At 40.4% G+C, this 21,615-nt stretch overlaps 1 pseudogene across 1 annotated transcript in view; it reads right to left on the bottom strand.

Moving 5' to 3' along the window:
• Positions 1-939: 939 nt before the first annotated feature.
• Positions 940-21,615, bottom strand: part of LOC144644491 (uncharacterized) — a 34,227-nt pseudogene continuing 13,551 nt past the window's right edge. Inside the window, exons 14-23 of the transcript XR_013569125.1 lie at positions 15,875-21,495; positions 15,275-15,485; positions 6,738-12,264; positions 5,714-5,955; positions 4,343-5,125; positions 3,518-3,585; positions 3,352-3,400; positions 2,455-2,533; positions 2,076-2,127; positions 940-1,640 (exon numbers count right to left, since the gene is read on the bottom strand). The product of XR_013569125.1 is annotated as an uncharacterized LOC144644491 (transcript). The remainder of the gene's footprint in view (positions 1,641-2,075; positions 2,128-2,454; positions 2,534-3,351; positions 3,401-3,517; positions 3,586-4,342; positions 5,126-5,713; positions 5,956-6,737; positions 12,265-15,274; positions 15,486-15,874; positions 21,496-21,615) is intronic.

Raw genomic sequence — 21,615 nt, 5'->3', positions numbered from 1 at the left:
TTTTTTGTTGCGAGTGTAAAGGATTGCATCTTGGGTTGCGTTGCGAATCGCGGTCGCACTGAACCCAAGCACAACTAAAATACCAAAATAACTCCAACAGACCGTAATAAAGACAATTGTTTTTACAAGCCGTCTCGTAATTTATACGTCAAATATACTCATAATAGACATCAACTTCCTAACAATAAACTGCACCACCCGGCTAGCCGTTCGTGACATCAAGTTAGTGCTTGTAAACCCTGGAAGAGTTCTATCATGACCTTTTAAATAAAAATCATTGATGGTAGCGAGAAATGGGTACGATGTCTGCAACAAAGTGACTATTGCTTTATCCCCGTGATAGGGTGTGGTGATAGGTCACAGTGAGAGTAAGTGAGGCTGAGGGCAAAGTGAGGGTCTGCCCAACATGGGCTCGCGGCGGGTGCGACGATGATTCCTGTGAGGTACCGCTAAGGCATCGGCGGTGCGGGCAGCGCATCAGACGCAAAGAATCCCTGCTACACGATCTCGCTGCGGCGCGTGTTAACCTTGAAGAAAATAAGTTCGGCGCATCATATAACTTTTCAAGAGGTCACATATTTCACGAGTGTTGCTTGTCTGAACTGAATTTATCGAGTTCGTACTGTCCTGTCGACTTTTCTCGGTCACACCGGTCGAAACTCAGTGCTGTCACGTCCCCGGGCATCTCCGCTTGTTGGGCGCGTGAATTAATAATGAATCGAGAATAAATTTCATCGTCTTGATGTCCTAATGAAGATCACAACACAAAACAATGGCCAGGGTTAGAACAAAGGAGAGAATTATGAAATACAAGCCTGATATGGATAACCTCGCCCAACGAGCCGCAGTACCTCTTGTTCAAAACAAGAACAACAATTAACCATTTTTTTCCCTTCACGAAGTGAAATTAAAGATATAACGAAAAATTTCACAACCATCAACATTAAAACCCTATCTATTATTTAATTTTTTGGCAATATTTACATTTACCTTGATTCTACTAAAAACGTACATCCCACTTTTATTGGGAAGCAATTACAATTATTTCATGTTACTTTGAATGACGTAATGCACCTTTGTAAGTACCGTCTAAACTGAGACATCCCATGTCACGTGTACCAAGTCCTCTTCTATATTACTTAAGAAATGAAAGGATTTTTTTTTATTTTCATGAACTTTCCAAAATATATCTTTTACTGTTGCACATAAAGACGTAATGACTTTGAAGACATGTTTTGCTTGTTATGAATTAATTCATCGCGAAATCACCAGCGAATTTTTCTCTCTTCTCCCTACCTATCTACAGAACCAATGTACTTAATTTAATAAGCTTCAAACCAGGACAAAAAAAAAAAAACAAAACAGAGGAAATGCCATTTTCGTGAAACTAACATGCCAATTGTCTATCCTTCAATAATTTTATGAATATTTTGTTTCATTAAAGTTGATTGAATTGTGTCTGAAATGAGAATGCAACATACTTTCCCTTAAATAAAATTGCCTCTGTTTACAAAATATTAATTATTTTTTAAAATAAGACTTGGAATATGTACATAAGAGCTAGGAGATGCAGAGAAACAAAATACAAAGCTAGAGCGGCCTTGCGAAGACCACGAGGTCTGCCGAGTGACAGAGACGACCTGCAGAAATGAAGGAGAAAACAACTAATTAAATAATGAAAGAAAGATCTTTACTAACAACAAAGTTCGTACAAATTCGGGATTCCAGATTCGTCTTTTTATCCACACTTTTTCCAAGTCAAGAAAACTTGCCTGAGAGTTCTTTACAATTTCAAGATTGCTCAACTCTCAGGGGCGGATCCAGGATATTTCGTAGGAGGGGGTGCACCACTAAGGAATGACGTTTTTGTTTTCTTTTCCTTTTTTTTGCAGAATACCATTTGTATTAGAACGCCACAGGACATCTCAGGAGATTGGGGGGGGGGGGGTGGTGTGCACCCCTCTGAACCCTCCCCCTGGATCCGCCCCTGACTCTTTACGAATCCTGTTATTATACCCACCACTTTTTTTTATTCTTACATAGGACTTCACAAAAAAAATGTAAAACTTACATACCCTCTCTTAAAAAAGCGTCCCAGCTGACTGGTAAATGAACTGCCTTGGCGACCTGTGAATGAAAAAAAGAGAAAACAAATCCTCATTAAAACTGCAGTATTTTATAGCACCATTTTTAGAAGCTCGAAAATTTACCCTAGATCACACGAAATCTAACAATCGTGGTTTTACTTTGTTGAACTGCACTTAACAAATGACAAGAACCCATCAGAAAGTGAGGGCTAACGACGGCGACGATGGAAGTTCCTTTTCAAATATGGACAAACGAGAATGCTCAAGTTTTCATTTCAAGCTCGGAAATGTATCAAAAGCCTTTCTCCAACACAACAAAATGGCACTCCAAGTGTCAGAAGCCATTAATAACTAGACTGATACTTACTGACTTGTGTTGAAGAATAGTGATATTTGGTGGGAAATTCCTTGGAAGGGCTTCCAACTTCTTCGATTTGCAAGGAAACCTGAAGCAAGAACAAGTTTACTGAGTTTAGGCGAACATCATTAGTACTCTTGTTGTTCTCACGAAAACGTTAGGCGCTAGGGCATGCATTTTAATTAACCAGACAAAAACGTTACGAATTTATTTGAAGCCCTGAAATTATGGTCTGACACGATAAAAGAAGAAGAGAGGTGCGGTTGGAAAATTTTTCTAGTATTTTGGAGGCCTAATGGTTAATTCGTTAGAATCAAGCGTGGGCCGTGGTCACTGTTTTACGCGCGTAGGTAAGAAACTTCACTCTCACAGGCGCGCCTGCGATAGACTTGCATCCCTTCCAGAGCAAGCAGCAATACTTCTATTCGCTATTGAATGCGAAAGCGATAGGTAAGAAAAACCAAAAGATATCAGAATGCAACGGCTAGCAAATATCATAAAATTATTTGCAATTACATATAATTACATGTTCTTTGGTTGCCATTTGAAGGGAGCAATAAAAATCATAATGATACAAAAGGTACATGTACAAGTTCATAGCGCTATTGATGACACGTACAATACAATTACAATACAATGTTTAATGTGGTCATTACACTTAGCTATGGTTTCGATGCGTCCCGCAGATATGGTTAGCAAAATCTGCGGGAACGCACCAGCTAGTTTACAGGTAAGCCACAATGAAAATAAAAAAGTAAAATACGTAGACTTGCTACAAGTCGACTCTAGTCTTGAGAGACGAAGTCGCCAGAAGCGAGGGCTTTGAGAAAGTCTAGATGAAACGCAGTAAGTAAAGACTCACAAAACGTAGTAATCACAAGACAAGGAAAACAGAAATTTGCCTACCTCTCCTTCACGACATTTAGCCTCATACAACTCCTCCATCTCTTGTAACCTGATAACAAAAAACAACAAAACTAAACAAACAGACTCAATCTATGAAAAACGATTTGAGTAATGTATACCAGACATAACACTATAAAGACAAGGAAAATAAAAAATAGTCTCGTACCTGTTTCTAAGTTGTTCTATAGTCTCAAGAGTATCTTCCTCGTCAACCGGCATATCGACAGCCACACTCTAAAAACAAAGTAAGAATATCAGAAAAAATTCGTCTGTTTGTTCGGCATTGGTGCAACAAGAAAGACAACACAAAAAACAAATTCCCGATACATGAAAAGAATTTCCCTTGTTCCACTGTTCTATGCCGTTGCCAGCCATTTAAGACCCAGCGTTAGGAATCACTTCTTCATTGTAGCTGCGACGGGGTTATTCGAAATTTTCAAACGGACACATGCTTAGCATGTTTATCTACAAAAAAGAATGTTTGACCTTAGGCTCGACTGTAGCACCAGCTATCCCCGACCAAGCTACAACCAATTACAGCAAGACACCTTCATGTGGCAACGTTTGAACGTTTATTTTTGGTTGAAAGGCGATAATCTTAAATCGATTTATGAATGGATTTTACACCCTCTCCATTATCTTGTGAACAGTCTCTTGTTTTCTCCCCTGCCCCAGCACGGACATTACATCTTGAAAAAAATGGCAATTTTTTTTCAGGTTTGTTGTTCGTTATCCGTCTTAATATTAACCTGTTAAAACCATCCTTGGTTATATTCGCGTTTGTATCACTCTTTTGTTGTTTTTCTATGTTACAAAACTATTATTTTGAGGTTTCCTTCAATTCGGAAGTAATCAGTAAAATGACTTAAAATATCGTGACATTGCTCCTTTAACCTCGCTCGAGTTTCAAGCATCTCGATCGACAATCCATAACACACACAAAAACAAACTCCTCACGGTATATCTACTTTCCACAATATGCACAGCTTACCTGGGTTCCATGCTCCCCCAGCCGTCTCAGCGCCTCGTCTCTTTGCCCTCTAGCAGCATCAAGATCATTTCGCCAGCCTTTTCCAATATGCTCAAACTGTATTTTCGCTTTAGTCAGCGCGGACTGCTTTTCTATTAAGGATTGCTGAAGGTCCCTGTTTTGATTAAGAGTATCTTCAGTTTTCTGAGTAAGATTCTCCTTCTCGCGAAGTGACTTTTCAAGTTCTCCTCTCAGAGACTCAGTCACTTCGTGAAACTTATTGTATAATTTGTCCTTTTCCATTCTGCAGTCCTGACATTCCTTTCTGAGCCAGTTTACTTCGTTCTTTAACTTACTCACAACGTCATCCACGTCCGTCTGCTCGTCACCAGACCTTTGCAGTTTTTCTTTGGTCACGTCAGAGCTCTCTCTAAGTTTCGCCACTAAGGAATCTTTGTCTTTTACAAGACTCTCAACTTCCACTCGCTGATTGTGAATAAACTTCTCTTTTTCGAGATTTTGCTCCCTGCTCTGCTCGAGATCAAGCTTAAGGGAAGCCAAAATTTGATCGTAGTCCTTTTTCAATTTCAATCGCAAGTTTTCTTTCTCTTTCATCGTCATATACAAGTCTTGTCGAAGTTTGTTGTTGCCAGTCTCCAGCAGTTCATAGTTGGATTGAAGTTCTTCGTATAACTTCTCCTCGTCAGATTTATTCAGGACACCAGTCCTAAACTGACTGAGCTCTTCGTTCAGCTTGTCTATGATTTGACGCTTTTCTGTAAGTTCGCCTTCTAGGTGCTCCTTCTGTTAACAAAAAATACGAATCAAACATTAGTATGGAGAGATGACACTTACGATGCTGCAGTTTCACGTCTTTCCTGGGAAATATTAAATTTAACATGGTACAAAGGAAAGTAGATTCTCCACGTTGCCCTTTGCTGGAGCCATTTGGTTTTTCTCTACGGACTTACTTCAACTGCCAAGGTCCAAAAAATATCACTTGCCCATAAGGCAAGGATGAATAAAATCCACTAGCTCGACAGAAAAATCCAATACCCCAAGTCTATCGGAAAACGTTTCTTTGCATGCTGATATGAACGCACACAACCTAAGTGTCCAAGATCTTCAACCTTATGAATTTCATACTGAAATTTGCCACACAAAGGTAAAGAAAAGTTATAAATTATTCGCTGCTGGGCTTTTACCGATGGCTAACCCTGATATCAATATAGAAAGTCTCCTTACTGGCCTCCACACACTTTCTCTAGCACTAGTTGGGAGAATTTGATTGCAAACATCAGGAATATTTTCACTTTGATCAGATTAATTATTATCAAAACTTTCTTGCCTAACTTTGTACTGATATATCAAGAAGAATTAAGATTCACAAACCTCTCTGCCATAGTCTTCCTTCAAGGAAGCAAACTGTTCTTGGAGCTTTTCATATTCTTCAGATTTCTCCATCAAGGTGGCATCAAAATGAGCTTGCAAGCCCCGTCTTATTTCTTCACTTTCTGCGACAACTCGGTTCATCTCGCTGCTAAACTTCTCATTGGAATTCGCATGTTCTGTCGTTAACCTTTCGACCTCCAGCTGCAACTCCTGAAGTTGTTGCTCTTTCTCTTCCAAGTTTCCTGTAGATGATACAAATAAAGCGTTACCAAACGTGCTTCAAAAAAAAAAATAAAATAAACAAATATAAAGCATTCCTTGCACAAATCATGCAAAAAGCAACAAACAAGCGATCAAGTGTAAAGAATAAAATAAAAAATTCTGCGTTCTCACGATTATTTCAGAATATAATAAAAATTCACTCGTGTTGGCAGAAGGAGGTGAACCATAGGGCTTTCCTGAGTTTGTAAACATGAGGGAATAATGACAAACAGTGGATACGGTTTGTTCCTTCGAAGTCTGCTGATAAAAGAAAACTGCAACAAATATAGTAGCTAAGGAGGGACAACTAACAACTCTACCAGTTTAGATGAGTAACTTATAACAAATGGCAAAAACAGCTACTTGAGCTTTCTCGCGATCTTTTAAAAATAATTTTCTTTCAATTAAAACGTCTACACTGTACCAACAAATTAATTTATGTGAATGAAGCACACGGTATAAATTGGGGTACCAACCCCATCTAGAAGCATTCACGCAGCCATTCAGTTTTATTTTCTACGGCAGGCTTATACCATTTTTAAAATGGACTGTTTGCATACATGGTTATTAGTTTAGAAACGAATAGAATGGCGATCACTTCACATTCTAAGCATAAATTCCGCAGTAAAAATGTATAAACAAGGTTCTATCCGTTTCTTGTAAACCGCGTGCGACATTTAAAACGTTAACTCACTGTGATCGATAACTAAAGAGTTATTTGTCAGTGGCACTCAAAAAAAAAAAAACTCTAGATAATATTCACCTTCTCTGTCTTGCACAATTTCATCAAGACCCGTTACTCTCTTTTCCAACTCTTCTTTTTCCTCGTAGAGATTTTTCGAAGATTGCCTGCAATGTTTCGATCTCTTCGTCTTTGCCTGGCGAGAAATGGAATTCCATTTCCTCTGTACCAACGCAAACATCTTTAACTTCCACATCTGGCGATGCTGAGGACTTGTCAAGTCGTTCCAGCTTCACTTCTAACCCATGATCGATTTCGTCAGCTGTTGCTTTGCCCTGTAAAGCCCGCTGCAAGTCTTCACTGAGTCCAGACACAATGTGGTCAAAGTCGGTCCTAAGTTTCTCGACATCCTCTCGCTCTTGTTCCAGTGTATAAACCTGTAATCTTACACTTCTCCATTTCAGTGTTTGCTGACACGAGAGTCGCCCTCTAAATTGTTTACATGGTTTTGTTGTTCGTATAGGACAGTCTCGTAACGATCTTTCAAATGGCTCATTTCTTTCGTGTACAATGCTTTCTGATTTGACAACTCTGTTTCCAGGTCAGTTATCTGCTGGTCCTTATTATCGAGCGATGGCTGATGGCCTTGAAGTAGCTGTTCTATCTGTAGCTTAGCCTGTTGCAGTTCCCTTTCGGCTTTCACCTTTTGCAACTGGAGCTGCTCCAAAAGAGCTTTTAAATTCTGGTTTTCTGTTCTATTTTCGGCGAGTTTCCGATTGACGTCATCTCGTTCCTCACTCAGAGACTGGAATTGTTCCCCAAGGCTAGAGATCTCAGCGTCTCTGTCCAAAAGAAGCTTTTCATAATGCTCCACCAAGCTACTGCTCTCTTCTTTCTCTGCGAGTAACTTCTGTATTCGTGCCTTGAGTTCGTTGACAATTCTTTCTTTCTCTCTGACGAAAGAGTCCAACTCAATTCTTAATTCCTGTGCTGTCTTTTCACTTTCTAATTTCTCTTGACGCACTTTCTCAAGTTCGGCTAGGAGCTCCTCCCCGCCACCTTCATGCGCTGGCTTCTGGTTTTGCTTCCTTTGTTTTTCGTAACACCGTTCTTAACCTAGCCTTCAAACGCTCGTTGACTGATTTGACTCCCTCCAATTCAGACTGTACCTTGGACAGGTCATTTCTTACTTTCTGAACATCTTCACTGTCAGAGTCACCAGACTGCATAGGTGGAGAACCTAATAAGAGCTTCACTTTCATACACAGCAGCTTGAATTACCTCGTTCTCTGGCGACTGAACAAGAATCTCCGATGCAACCTTTTCCTGACCGCCATCTTTCTCTATCTTCTCCAATTTCGCCGCTTGCTTCATCTTTTTCTTGAAGAATAGCCTTGAAACGTCTATTGCTATCCTCTAAACTAAGCTTTTCACTGTTTAGGGATTGCAAAGCGTCCCGCAAATTATCAGCATCGTTCTGCGCTGCCTCGAGCTGTTCTAATATCTCCTCTCTTCGCTTCCAAGTCTGACGTATCAACTGCTACCTCTCCATACTCCGTTTCAAGCTTGCCTGACACTTTCTCCAAACGCCTTAGTTGTACTTGGAATTCATGAGCAATTTGATCAGCGGCCGCTTTACCTTCGAGAGCATGTTGAAGATCCTCCCGGAGTCCCGAGACAATGTGATCAAAGTTATCCTTAAGCTTGGCTATATCCTCTTTTCCTTTCTTCAACTCTCGTACTTGGCTCTTTAACTGCTCAACCTCTTTGTTGGCTGACAAAAGTTCCCGTTCCAATAGATCGGCGTGGCTTTGGATTTCAAATATCACGCCTTTATGCTGGACCCCAGTAGCTTCTAATTCTGTTTTGTAATTTTCTGTTATGTCCTCTAGCTGATTCTCGAGCGTTGCAATAACGTTTTCTTTCTTTAGCATATTTTCAGCAAGACCCTCCATCTCCTGTCTCAAACGGCGACACTCCCTTTCGATTTCAGTTCGTTGTGAAATCAGATCTTGTTCCTGAATATGCAGGCTGCCATTTTCCTCCCTCAGTTCTTGAACAATCTTCCAAGTTTCGTCGTTTTCACTTTGAAGGCCTTGAATTTCATCTTTCATCTCTTGCAGCTCGCTATCTTTCTGCGCAACTAAACTAGTGCTCTTTTCTTTCTCTGTTGCCAGCTTCTCGATCTTACTTTTCAACTCGTTCACGATGCTCTCTTTCTGTCGTACAAATGCATCTAGTTCAACTCGCAGTTGTTGGCATGCCTTTTCACTGTCAAGCTTCTCTTGACGGACCTGTTGAAGCTCCGCTTGTGTAGTAGTGTCTTCATCCCCCGAGTCGGATTTCACTCTTTTCTTCTTCATGACGGCTCTCAACTTGGCCTTCAACTTGTCGTTGAGTCCTTTGATCCTCTGCATTTCATTCTTTACATTTTCAAGTTCTACTTCCGCTTCACTGGCTGGTACCGCCGTAACCTGACTGTCTACGGAAGACTGCAGAATGACTTCTTCCATTACCTTTTCAGCTTTATCTTTCTCTGCAAACTTCATAGTCAACTTCAAGGCTGGATAGGGGTTCTTTGTTACTTTTCTCTTGAAGCGACAGCTCAAAATCTTTAATTTTATCTCGCAGGTCATCTCTTTCTTTTGACGTCACTTCAAGCGCAGCTCTTAAGTCGGTCACCTCGCGCTGTGTTACTTCAAGCATTTCTGAAATCTTGTTTTCTTGTAGAACCAGATTGCCATCGTCTTCCTTTGGAATCTCCTGGGGTCAATTTTTTCAACTTCTCCAGCTGAACTTGGAACTCGTGAGCTATTTCATCCGCTGCTACTTTGCCTTCAAGTGCGTGCTGAATGTCTTCACGCAGACCTGACATGATGTGGTCGAAGTTGCTTTGTAGCCTGTTGATATCCTGCTTTCCCTGATTCGCAACTTGGAGTTGAGCGTTTAATTCATCAATCTCCGAATGTGCTTGAGCTAGCTCCTCTCCTAAACCTTCCTCTTCATGAAGCCGTTTCTCAAGCTCCAACTGAACCTCCTGAAGGTGATTCTTAATTTCACTGTTGCGTGTATCAAGAACTTGGATCCGCTCTTGCAACGTTTTCTCACTGGCTTGCAATTGTAAAATACTGTCGTCCGTTTCTTTCTGTTTCTCCTCCATAAGAAGCTCAAGCTCGTTAATTTTATGGTCCTTCTCTTCAATAACTGGGTAAGAGTCTTGTATAACTTTCTCCAATTCTGATTTTGTTTTCAACAGTTCGCTTTCGATGTCACCTTTTTGTTCAGTGGCGATTTGAATATTTTCCTGCAGCTCTCTGTTATTCTGCCTTAGTTCCGTGATTGACTCATCCGCTTCCCTTTCTATCTTAGACAACTCTTCTTTTAAGCCTTCAATAACTCTTTCATGCTCCTCTTTTGTGTTTTCTAATTGACTCTCTAGTTCAGAAATTGTTTGGTTTCTTTCACTGATGGCTGATTGGTTTGTTTTCTCGAGGGTTTCCAATGCTACCTTTGCATCAGTGGCATCTTGCGCCGAGAACTGTAGCTCAGAATTCATTGCCGTTAGTTCTTCGACAGTCTTCTTTAGCTCCTCGTTGTCTGAACTCACAGGACTGACATTGCTCGGTTAAATCTCCGACAATGGCATCCTTTTCTAGCAGCTGTCTTTCGTAGTCTTCGACCACACTGATAGCATCTTCTTTCTCCTGTGACACTAGCTCAATTCTGGATTTAAGAGCTGCAACAATCATTTCTTTCTCTTTGACAAAATTATCAAGTTCTTCACGAAGCTCTTGCATCTTCCTGTCGCTATCTAGTTTTGCTGCTCGAGACCTTTCCAGTTCTGCTTTCGTTTCACTAGATAATTCGTCCTCCCTTGAATCAGATTTTGTTCTCTTCTTTCTTGGCGCTGCCTTAAGCTTGCTTTTTAGGGTTTCATTGAGTTCTGAGGCCTTCTTCAGCTCACTTTGCAGCCAAAGAACGTCGTTTGACATGTCAGTTAACTCTCCTTCCACCTCGCCTACCTCCGTCTTTACTGTCAACGGCGGCATCGTTAACTTTCGCTTCGTCAACCGCTTCTCTTCCCGTCATGTTTAAGCATCTCTAAACTCTTCTCAAGCTCCTCTTTTTCCTTGTTCACAGTTTCTACTGTACCTTTTAAGACTGCGACTTCTTCCTGGAGATCTTTTAGCTGAACATCTATTTCTGTTCTCCTCCGTTTCTGTGGTATCAACTGCAACATCTTCCAACTCGGCAGCACTTTCTTCTATTGACTTCTCGTTTCTCTTAAGCTGGACTCGGAATTCGTGAGCAATTTGATCAGCAGCTGCTTTTTCATTAAGTGCCTGTTGAAGATCTTCACGAAGCCCAGACACAATGTGATCAAAGTTGGCTTTGAGTTTGTTTAGTTCTTCTAACGACTGGTGCGCCTCGTGAAGCTTGCCTGAAAGTTTTCCGATTTCCATCTTGGCATCTGCAAGGTCTCGTTGAAAGTTTTCAACCTCTGCCTCTTTGTTATTGAGAACCTGTTCGTATCCGTCTTTACAGTTCTCAAGTTCTTGCACATAATCAAGTTTTTCCTGTTCTAGAGTCTTCTCTAGTCGTTGAATGCTGGCATCTTTTTCTTCGCAAAGGTGTTGATAGCGATCTTTCAGATCTTGTACCTCACCATCTCTCTGGGCTACAAGTTTTTCATACTTTTCTACAAGACTTTCATTTCTCTCCTTTTCATCTAAAAGCTTCTGGGCCTTTACTTTCAGATCTCCAATGATGCCATCCTTGCGACGAACAATTTCGTCCAGTTCTTCCCGCATCTCATGAGCTGACTTTTCCAAGCTCAGTTTTTCTTGGCGAGCTTTTTCAATATCTGCTCTAAGCTCATTTGAATCATGATCACTAACTGATTCGGATTTCACTTTTTCCTTTTTCATCTGTGCTCTCAGTTTTGCTTTGAGTTTCTCATTCAAAGCCTTGACTTTGGAGAGCTCCGCTTGGATCTCGGACATCTCAATTTTGACTTTCTCAAGCTCTTCACTACTGGCAGGATCCTGAGAAGACGGTAACGATGAAGGATCGAGATGTAAAGGAATGGATTCTTCAACCTTAGAAATTGCTTCCACTTCCACTAAGGGAGCAACGTCTTCAACTTTGTGTGCAGCTTCAGACGAGGTAGTGACAACAGCGACATCGGGAGATTCCCCCAGTGGATCGGTAGGAGCTTAACTTCTAGATTCAGCCTCAGTTATTGCAATCTTTGCCCTTTCAACATCCATTTGCAGTTGCTGATTCATTTCTTTGAACTGTTCAAGCTCATCTTTAGCTGACTCAAGATGATTTTCAAGTTTAACTTTTTCGTCCCTCAGAGCATCTAGTTCCTCTTCTAGCCTCTCAGTATTCACATCCTTGTCTTTAAGATGTTCAACCGCTTCACTAAGCTGTTGAACTTCATCAAGAAGGAGTTGTTTCTCTTGCTGCTGGTTCGCTTCTTCTTCTTTCAACATTGCTACTTCGTCAGCGTGAGCTTCAGCCTCTTGTTTTAACTGTTCGATGAGCTTGTCTGCTTCCTCTTTTTGGGAATTGATGGCATCCATGCTGGACGTGAAGTCAGCTTCTAAAATGAAAAGAATGAAAAAAGATTAGATTTTTGAAAGCAACAAAGAGTGAAAGTAAATAGCAAACCACAAAATATGCCAAATACCGCTAAGACTTTGTTCACTAGTGAATTAGTAACTTAGGTGTCGGTAATTTACATAGGACTTAGAGCGATTTACATTTGAGTGTCGAAAATAATTTGCGTTTGCATTGGTCTGCGCAGTTTTTGGTTTAAAAAAATCGTGCCACTTTCTCAACCAATCAGGAATAAAACCAAAGCTAATCGTGACTCACTCGCACACGTTTTCTCGTGTTCTTGCCAGCTACAGGTATTTGCTTCGAGTTCTGGTATTTCACTAGATTGCATATGTCTTTTGTGATTGGCCAGGGTGGTTACTTTGGTTTTGGTTTTATGACACTCCATCGAAAATCGCTCTCTTTATATTCATTTTACCACAATGGTGAAACAAAGTTGTTGTAGAGAAAAATATTAAATTATTAATTTACTTTACCATAGGATTTTCGTGGTAACAGTTAAAAGGTTATGTTAACTTCGTAAGCTTGATTAACTCTAAAGTGATAATATTCATGATTTTACCAAATAATGAACTATTTGCATAAGATATTTATATAGGTTAAGCAGTATGTTAATCTGTTCAAATTAAGACATTATAACTATGTTCACTTGTAATATTAGCTCTATTTTTTTTTCCACAGAAGCAAAGATTATGGTCAGCTAAAAGTGAAGACAGTTAATTAAATAATGTAAATATGGTATGGATATGATTTGCACATGAGGACAACGTCGGTACGTAAGGATAAAAACGGCTGCATCTCAAAAAGTGTTATTACCCAAAGGTGTATTGATTACAAACTCGTGACATGTGTTTGATTAGAGACACCACACAAGCAAACAAGCAAACAAGCAAACAAGGAAATGAAATGATCAGCAAACAAAAATGCGCGCAAAAACAAAAGCAAAGCAACTTACCTCTTACAAAAATAAGGTTTGTTCTCTAGAATCTTTTACTTATCAAGTCACTTGAAGCTACGAACTGTCTCTACAGCAAATAATGATCTACAAGCGGGTGGCTAACAAAGTGATGGACACAAATAAGCTATAGCGTTTCGTGACTATACAACGAGTGCGAATGTAGAATCTACGACAACAATCTGATGACTGACATTCTCAGTGAAACATGAAATAAAGCGAAGGAAAATCATGATCACGCTGTTTAGTGACCTCTCAAGCTAGACTGTGATTCACGAACAAAATATAATATAAATAAATAAGCAGTGTTTGGTGTCGTGTTAACCCAGCAGCAAAATACCAGTTGAAAACAAAACAATATACTGCAATGTAATATGAAGATTGTACGGCCAGTTACGAAATTATCGCGATTGGCGGTGACCATGGAGCAAATATTCAAATTACCTTTTACAGTAGCACTATGCTATGGCCAGTGAAATCCATGGACCATGGATGGCAAAATCATACACAGATGTAATAAGCTAATGATGAACTTAAAGCCATTATGACTTTAAAGGGACTGTGTAACGGCTTAGTTTATTATATTAATTTCTGCCAAATATTTGCTATGAAACTTAACGTTAGAGAAGAAATTACTTCTGTGGATCTAAATATTGACAAGACCAAAGCGTCATCACAAACAAATACATGTCTGTCTCCTGGGCGTTACTGCATGTATACTCAGATTTAGCAAGAGAACGGGAACGTCAGTTGACGACGGCGCGCGCATAAAACACCCATACATGGGCATTTTTAATGCGCGCGCCGTCGTCAACTGACGTTCCCGTTCTCATCTGTTTTAAAAGTAACAAACAAACAAGATTAACTTTGAGAACTGTTAAGCGTAACAGTTTTTCAAATACCCATATCACAATTCACTTTAATCTTCTTCAATTTTTGTACATCCGAACCTTCTTTCTATTTTCCTTTTTTATGGAAATGCTCCGTAATTGTTTTTAAGTGGTTATTGCACACAATTTGGTGGCCATTTTCTTATGTGTAGTTTTGCTAAAATCCGTCACACAGTTCCTTTAAGCAACCAACGGTTGGTGCAAACACGGACGGTGAAGACATGGGAAACTGATGATTGTTTTACCTCTTGTACTGCCAAATTTGACAATCAAAGCTAACTCAAGTCTTTGACTTCGGTGGGATTCGACGTAGACTGCAAAACAGTTGTATTTTTGCGAATGCGCTCGGTTTTCGAACGCAGTCTAGATTCGACGTTGATATTGATGTTTTATTGTTTTACCTATTGGGTAGATGGTCAGGTAATTCATGGCAACCTAATAACGATGAAAACGAACAAGTGAATGATCATGCAGCCCTCGAATGTGAAATTGACAATGACAATGTGAAATTAACAGAGGGAACTTTGTACCGAATGTCTGAGTGTCTTGAAATTATAAAAATAATAAACCAACGTGTAAAGAGCGTTTTCACTCACGTGACAAGCGGCCATTTTGGATTTCTAAAACAAAAGGCGATGTTTGCATAAGAAGAGAGTTCACTTTCTGGGGTATTAGATTGGAACACCAACGTGGCTGCCGTGACGTCAAATGAAGACGCTCAATTGCCCGGGCACTGACCCACTTATTTTTTTGTTGAGGACAAATCAATAAGCAAATGTCCAGAGCTACATGTACATGTACACTTAAAGGTTATCGAAGTCATGACTGCGTTCCTTTTAACCAATCCGAGACCGGATTCTTTTTTATTTCTCACTCGATTTTATTTCACATGTTAAGATAAACCACTACTTTAGCTAGATTGCAACCTAAAACCCATGAAGAGCATACGAGTTTCAATATAGATAATAAATTTTAAGGCCAGCTCCAAGCTCGGTAATGTAATCAGCCATCCAGAACCATTTCAGGTCCAATTTAGTAAGCACGAAAATCCATACACGCTGGACAAATTATAACGTATCTGAAACCAGATTGGCGGAATGGAACGCAACCAATAATGACAACTACAAATGTATGTAACTACTACCAACCTTGTTCATCGAGTTCTTTTTGCAGTTGCTCGTTCTTCTTTTCCAGTCCACTCTTCATGTTCTCTAACTGCTTTGTAAGATTATTCATCTCGTCTTCTGTACTATGAAGTTCTTGCTCCAGGGCTTCCTGTTTCTCCTCTGAGGTTCTGTTGTACTCCTGAGCAGCTTGTAGCTTGTTGTTGACTTCAGTAAGTTCTTCAGCGTGTGCAGCCTGATGTAAATAGATTTGTTTTAGATAAGTAGAAATCTAACATGAGATAAAGAACTTTTCTGGTTCTCTTTTTGTTTTTGTCGCATCTGGTTAAAACTAGTACAGCCACTATAAGTTCCAAGTGTTCTCTCGGCCAAGTGGTTGACATGACAAGTAAAACTGGTTAAATTCGCTTGCTGCGAGCTTTCACTAGTTCATTTACTTAGTTGCGATATTGTTTTTTGGCTATGTAATTTTTCCTGACTTAAATTTTGGAATGGCTGATATCGGAAAAAGCCTTCTAAAAGCCAACACTACTACTGCAACCCAACATTTACAACAGCTTCTTCTATTAAAACACTTAATTTTGAGAGAAGGATACAAGAAAGCATTTTAAGAGTTTTAATTACCCTCAGCTGTTGGATTTCTGCATCTTTCTCTGCAATAGAGTGCTGCCACTTGGTCATTTCTTCTTTCTTTGCTGCTCGTTCTTCCTTCAGCCTTTTCTTCAGGTTGGCGATAAGTTTGTTCCTGTCTGTAATGGACTTGTCAAACTCATCTTGACCTACACTGGCCTGCAAACGCGAATCCAATTCAACTTTCTCTTGATCGCGCTTCTCTATCTCCAGTTTGAGATTCTGCAACTCAAGCAACGTTTCCTGCCATTTTAAGTCTTTCTGTTCTCCTTCATTCTCTGCATCAGCAAGTTTGCTTTTCAGCTCCGCTGCTTCTCCATCTTTAGCTTTGGCGCTTTCTCTTACCTGATCTAAAGCAGCCGATAACTGTTCTGTTGTTTGAGTCTGGAGTTCGAGTTGAGATTCAAGCTCTTGCATAGCGTCTTCCTTCTCCTTCTGGGCATTTGCCAATTTAAGCCTGAACTCTGCAGTGATTTTCTTGTTCAAGTCAATCTTCTCCCGTATCTTGTCTTTCAACTTGGCAATGACTTCATCCTTATGACTCTTTGTATCTTCCAACTTCTTAGTAAGTTGCTCCTCGATTTGAGCCTTTTCAAGGTCTTTGGCTAAAGAAATTTCCTCCACTTTCTTGCCGACAGTTTCTTCAAAGTTTTTTCTCGCCTCGGCAATTTCTTCTTCCTTTTGACGTAACCTGTCTTCAACGTCTTTCACGGCATCTCCTTGGTATTCCTCTTTGGAGCTGTTAGCTTTGTCTAGTTGTTGTTTGACCGTGTCTAACTCTCTTTCTTGTTCCTCGAACTCTTCTTTCAAGTTCTGTAACTCAGATGTCACCCATTCATGTTGCACCATCAATTCATTCAGCTTTTCCTTTGTACTCGCAAGCTCCGCTTCAGCTGCAAGTTTTGCTTCCGTTGCCTCTTTCACCTCGGACACAATATCGGTCAGTTCAGCTTCAAAGTTTCCTTTTTCCTGTTCAAGCTGTTCAATTTGACTAACAAGTTGTCTTTCTCGCGATGAACGTTTAGCAATTTCATCAGCAGATGAACCAAATAAAAATTCTCTTTCAGGTGCCATTTCTAGAAGTCCTCCTTCTACATGGGTTACCATCTCGATCTGCGTTCGCTCAGTACTCGAAAGCTCATTAGTTAAGGCTTCTAGCTTCTTTTTGCTGTCATGAAGCTCTTTCTTTGTATCCTCTAATTCCGCAACACATTGCTCTTGGTTAGCGCTCAAGATGGTTACCTTCTCATTGACATTACAAAGCTCTGATTCTAACGAAGCCTTTTCAGTCAAGACCTGGCTTAGATTGGCAGCAGCCTCTTGCAACTGTGCCTCGACACTTTCCTTCTCTTCCTGAAGTGCAATAGAAGAAGATTCGATTTCTTCCAACTTATGAACCAACTCTTCAATATGTGACTTCGCCTCTGTTAACCTTTCTGTATTTTCATCACGTTCCACGTTTAACCCAGTCAGCTTTTCTTCCTGGTCTTTACAAAGTTGGTTCATCCGGTTTAATTCGCTGATAGTATCTTGCAACTCATTGCGTAGTTCTTGCTCCTTTTCCGTGGCCAACTCCTTTTGCTCTTTCGCTTGAAGCTCTTTTTCAAGAGCAGCTCTAATTTCTGAAATGTCTTGTTCAAGACTGATGATGTGTTCATCCTTCAAGCCAAGCTCCCTGTTTGAATTATTCAAATCGACTCTTAGTGCATCCAGTTCCGAGTCAGTGGCACTCAACCTGTCTTTGAGATCAAACAATTCTGATTCTAAAGCTGTCTTCTCATGAGACACTTGTCTCAGCTCAGAGGCGACATCACTGAGATCTGCTTGCAAACTAGCAGACGTTTCCTCAGCTTGACCAATAGACTTTTCCAATTCATTTTCGTGTGAAGTTATGTCTTCAAGTCTACTGTTTGCCATGGACAGTGCTTCCTCGCTCTCTAGTAATTTATTGCTCAGCTCTATAGCTTCTTGCTCCTTGAGATGAAACAATTCCTGCTTGTGTTTTAGTTTTTCTTGGAGATCCAGGAGCTCTGTTTCCTTTGCACTGAGTTGACTGTTTAGCAATTCTTCCTTCTGAGATGAAACAAGCTCTTCCTTTACAACCTTCTGCAGTTCAGCAAGTTCATGTTGCAAAGAGCTGACGTGGCTGTCTTTCGTGTCCAGCTCAACTTTGGTTCTTTCAAAGTCTCCTTTCACCTTGTCAAACTCTGATAACAAATTGCTATTATTCTTTGTTATCTCAGACACCTCGTTCTTTAAAGAATCTCTCTCAACTGAAATATCCCCAAGCTGTGTTTTTAACTCTTCTCTTTCTTGTTCAAAAGCACGCCTCAATTTGTCCAACGTGTCTTCACTTTCAATCAGTTTACTGTGATACTCCTCAGCCATTGTTTTGTTTAGGGACAGACTTTCCGATACTTCAAACAACTCTTTCTCTTTGGTCGAAAGCTTCTCGTTTAATTCTTCGTTCTTCCTGAATTCCACACGTTCCAGCTCTTCTTGAGATGATTTGTTAATTTCATCGACAACGTTTTTTAAATGTTCTATAACCTCTTTGAGATCACCAACTTCTTTCACTTTGAAGTTAAGCTGTTTCTTAACATCACCCAACTCAGTTTTAAAGCTTTCATTTTCAGACTGAACTAGAGACATCTCTTCCTTTTCATCATGAAAAGAAGTCTCCATTGATGCCCTTTCTGCTTGTGTTTCACTGAGTCGAGAGTTAAGTTCTTCCCGCTCGCTTAATAGCTGTTTTTTCTCTTGTGCAAGCGAGTCTAATTCTCGTTGAAGGTCGACTACTGTTGAATCCAAAGATCCATTTTCGACCCTGGCCATTTGCAAACTTTCTTCGAGTTTTCCAAGCTTATTTTCTAATTCTTTTATCTCCTCGTTTTTAGCCTGGAGTTGATTCTTGTGTTCAATCAATTGCGCTAAACACGTTTCCATGGCTTCCTTTTCTTCCAAAAAAAGTTCTTTCTCTTTTTGTAACTCTTCTAATTCCTCTTTACGGCTATCATTCTCGGCAGACACTGTGTCATACGATTTCTTTAATGCCTGGGCTTTCTTCTTCAAAGCAGCAAACTTATTATCTCTAGCTGCAAGCTGACTTTTCAGTTCCTCAAGTTGGGCGTTCGTCTCATTCAGACTCGTGTCCAGGTTTTCAACACTCACGTTCTTGTCGTCTAAAGAAGTTTGCAGTAGAAGGAGGTCTTCCTCTTTGTTGGAAAGATGCACGCGAAGGTCGCTAATTTCGGCATGCAATTCACCATATTTAGAATCAAAACTCATGTTTTGTTCATTTAAATTTGCCTGCAGCGAGTTCAATTCATCTTCTTTTTCGCCAAGTCTCTGCTGCAACTCATTTACTAAAGAATTTGCCTCAGACCAACGTCCTTCGAGTTGTTCAATGTTGTTTTTTTGTTCAACAAAACTGACCTGCATTTGGCTAAGTTCTTCATCTTTACTCTTAAGTGCTTCCACGAGTTGATTTACTTGGGACGAGTTTTCAGCATCACTCAATCGTGAGTGTTCCAAATGTGCACCCTGTTCTTCAACCCTTGCCTGCAACTTGGCAATTTCATCTTCTTTAAGCGCAAGCAAGTCTTGCAGTTCTTTCTCTTGAGTCACCAATTCGTTGTAGCTCACATTCATCTGTTCAAGACTCGATGCTTTCTTTTCCAAGCTGGACTGTAACATACCAAGTTCGTCATCTTTAGCTAGAAGAGCTTTCTGGAGTTCGGTAACTTGCAAACTTGCTTCCTCAAAGGTCGCATTGAGCTGTTCATAACTAGACTTTCGCTCTTCAAGTTCATTGCTCAGCGCCATATATTCACCTTCTTTCTCTTTGACATTTTCAGTGAGTTGTTTGACTTTCAATGTGGCCTCATCATAACTGGTGTTAAGTTCATTAAGGCTGGATACATGCTCTTCTATTTCAGCTTGCAGAGCAGTGTTTTCTTTCTCTTTCTGTGTCATAGCGTCTTCCAGTCTGGACATTTCAGAATTGTGTTGAGACTCAAGCTCATTGTATCGCGTTGCTTCCTCTTCACAGCGGATTTGAAGGGCATCGATTTCACTTTGTTTGGCAGTTAAAGCATTGGTCAGTTCTTGTAAAGTCAAGCGAGATGTCAGTTCTTCAAAGCTCGAACCTTGGTCCTCCATGCTGGCTCGGAGAACATTTAATTCAGTTTCTTTTGCTGCTATCACATCATGTAGATCTTTCATCTGGGAACTGGCATCTGTGAAGCTTGACTTCAACTCATCATGCTCCAAGCCTAGCGCTTCGAGGTCGTTCTTGAGTGAGTTAATCTCTCCATCTTTCTTTGCTTTGCTTTCTTCAAGATCCCTCACCTGGCTATTCGCCATGTTTAAACTCGAGCTTAGCTGTTCATAACCTTTCTCCTGCTCTTCAAGCCTGTTTTTGAGAGCTGTTAAATCCTCGTCCTTTGCACTGAGCAATTCTTCTAGTTCCTTTACCTGGGCATCTGTATAAGTACAATGTGAGCTTAGTTCCTGGAGTTTCGTCTCCTTTTCTTTCGAGCTTGCTTGAAGGGCAGTAATCTCTTGATCTTTTTCGGTCAAGTAATCTTGCAGCTGCTTCATCTCCCTATCTGACTCAGCGGAGCTTTGATTTAGTTGTTCATAATGCAAACCTTGCTCTTCTAAAGAGGCTTTCAGCGTTTTCAACTCCACATCCTTTGCAGTGCAATTTTCGTCAAGTTGTCTTACTTTCACGGCCGACTCTTCACACCTTGTGCTCAGTTCGGAACGAACCATTTCTAGTTCTTCTAGTTTTGCCTTTAGAGCACTGATCTCGTTTTCCTTTGACACGAGCGTTTCTTGCAAGTCTTGAAGCTGCGACGTAGTTCCTGACGATGCTTCCCTCAGCTGCTGATGAGTAAGGGCATGTTCTTCTAAGGTTTGCTTTAAAGCACTTAGTTCAGAATCCTTTGTCTGTACAGTTTCTTCAAGTCCTTTAACTTGCGAGCTAGACTCCATGAAACTGGCACTCAAATGCTCGAAGCTGCTGTCTTTCTCGTCAAAGGCTGCTCTGAGCTGCACAAGTTCGACTTCTTTTCCCTCGATGGTTTCTTGAAGCCTCTGAATCTCAGCAACATACTCGCCATGCTTGGAATGCAGCGACTCAAATTCAGACACCTGTTGGTCTCTGCTGTCTTGTAACGTTTTCACTTCTGTCTCCTTGTTTGCTAAAAGAACTTGCATTTCATTAACCGTAGAACACACATCCGTATAGCTGCCTTTGAGCTGTTCAAGGCTTGCCTCTTGTTCGCTTAATTCTTCCTTTAGTCTCGCAATCTCAGCCTCTTTAGTGCCCAGTTGTTCTTGAAGCTGCTGCACTTGGCTGCTTGTTTCACTGAAGCTGGCATTCAGTAACTCAAAACCAGAGCTGTTTTCCATAAGTGCTTCCTGCAGATTGCCAATTTCCTTTTCTTTGTCTTCAAGGAGCTTCTTTTGTTCTTCACGGCTTTGTTGGAGCTGGAGCTCAAGAGATTTCACAGAAGATTTACTTTGCTCAATTTCAGCTTTCAAATTTTCCACATCTTGTAACTGTTCTGTGGAATGGTCTTGACTCTGTTCAAGTTGGCTTGTTAGTCCTAAAAGGGATTAAATAATTCTCATCATTCGAAAAACTAAACCACCAAATTTGAAAACGCTATGCCAAAAATATTCCTAATAATATTTTGATCGACCATCCGACAACCGATGAATTGGTA

Source organism: Oculina patagonica, chromosome 2, assembly GCF_052425735.1.
Source record: "Oculina patagonica isolate OP01 chromosome 2, crgOcupat, whole genome shotgun sequence".
Classification (NCBI taxonomy): domain Eukaryota; kingdom Metazoa; phylum Cnidaria; class Anthozoa; order Scleractinia; family Oculinidae; genus Oculina; species Oculina patagonica.
The sequence above is the reverse complement of the archived record's forward strand: the minus strand, read 5'-3'. Positions and strand labels throughout refer to the sequence as shown.